Source organism: Octodon degus, unplaced genomic scaffold (genome assembly GCF_000260255.1).
Source record: "Octodon degus isolate 3935 unplaced genomic scaffold, OctDeg1.0 scaffold00119, whole genome shotgun sequence".
Taxonomy (NCBI): Eukaryota; Metazoa; Chordata; class Mammalia; order Rodentia; family Octodontidae; genus Octodon; species Octodon degus.
The window spans coordinates 2,873,076-2,874,771 of NW_004524695.1; positions in this window are offsets into that span (position 1 = coordinate 2,873,076).

The window sequence follows — 1,696 nt, forward strand, 5'->3', positions numbered from 1 at the left end:
TTTGTGTCCATTAAATAAAGTGCTGCTGGAGCACATCCACACTGACTTATGTACATAGCTACTCTTATAGCACAGTCCAGAAATTCTGTCAGAAACCGTCCACAAAGCCTAAAATGTTTACTATCTAGGTTTTCTAGAACTATTTTTTTCTTCCCTGAAGCGCAGTCATTCCCTGATGACGCAGACCTTGAGGAGGAACTGCGCATGCTCAGCTCAAGCTTGGAATCAGTTTCCACTCCTAGGCAGGTCGCCCCCTGCTGGAGAGGTCTGGCAATGCAGCAGCGCAAGTGGTGGCTGGGTGGTCTGCTCAGGAGAGCGTGTGCTTAAGATCACATAATCAGGCTGGCGAGATAGCTCACTGGACTAAAGTGCCTGCTTAGGCCAGAGCAGAGACTGCAGCTTGATCCCCGGCATCACAGGCAGTGCCAGCCCTGCCCCAAGGGTGGGGTGAGCCAGCCAGAGACCAGTGGCACAGGCCTGTAATCCCGGCACTGGGGAGGCTGAAACAGGAGGATCAATGAGTCTGACCCACATAGTGAAAGCCTATACAAAATACATAACGATAACAAAAAAGCTGCACATGCTTGCACACCACCATAATCAAGCTCATGAACAGATGTGTCACCTCTAAAAGTCTCCTTGTGACACTTAGGAATGAAGTCTTTCCCAGCACCCAGTGGAGATTCGCAAGACTCACACTGGACACACCCACTTTGGAGCTTTCTCCCCTCAATTTTCTATTTAACTCAATTCATTAGCAGTGTCAGGGAGGTCAGTGCTTGTCGAGGTGCAATTGCCGGTGGTGGGAGCTGGCCCTGTTGTAGTTAAGTGAATGAATTATGTGGTTCTGAGTTTCTTCAGTCTAAGAATTGGGCATTAGTTTTAGCAGAGTCCAGAACTGTGTTTTTTGAAAGTAAATGAACCAAATCTTCACACGCAGTCCTCAGTGGCGGGATTGGGAGGCACAAAACCTCTGAGAGCTGGAGCCAGTATGAAGTAGTTCTATCCCTGGAGAAGGGTACATGGGAGCCTGGCCCCTTCCTCTCTGCTACCCTGGCCATGAGGTGGACAGCTTTGCTCTGTTAGGCGCTCCGGCCATGGTGTTCTGTGCCCCTTGTCCCCCAGGTAGCAAGGCCAAGTGACCAAGGGTGGAAACCATTCATGAAAATAAGCCGTTCATCCTCCTAAGTTGATGATCTCTTGTCATAGCAATGGAAAGCTGATCCATTAAATTAAACACTGATCTCAGTGTTGTGGGCTGAATTGTTTGTCTGTCTGTCTGTCTGTCTGTCTGTCTGTCTGTCTGTCTGTCTGTCTCTGTCTTTGTAGTACCAGGGATTGAACTCGGGCCCTTGTGTTTGCCAGGCAAGTGCTTATTCTACTGAGCTATCTCCCCAGCTGGACTGTATTTCTGAACACTTCACATTCTGACTGTGATCATGTCTGGAGATGAGGGAGTGAAGTTAACTTGAGTCAGCCGGTGTGGCCCTACTCCAGTTTCGCTGGTGTCATAAGATACTTGAACAAAAAAAGGGGATACAGATGAATGTCCATGTTGTATCTGCATTCAAAGTGGTTAGGATAGATATATAGTTACGTTCTCTTAATGAGTAGAGGGATTTGTTCTAATGGTGTTTGTAAATAGGATATCATGTCCGCATCTTGTACAGCAATTAACCACTAGGAAGAATGTATG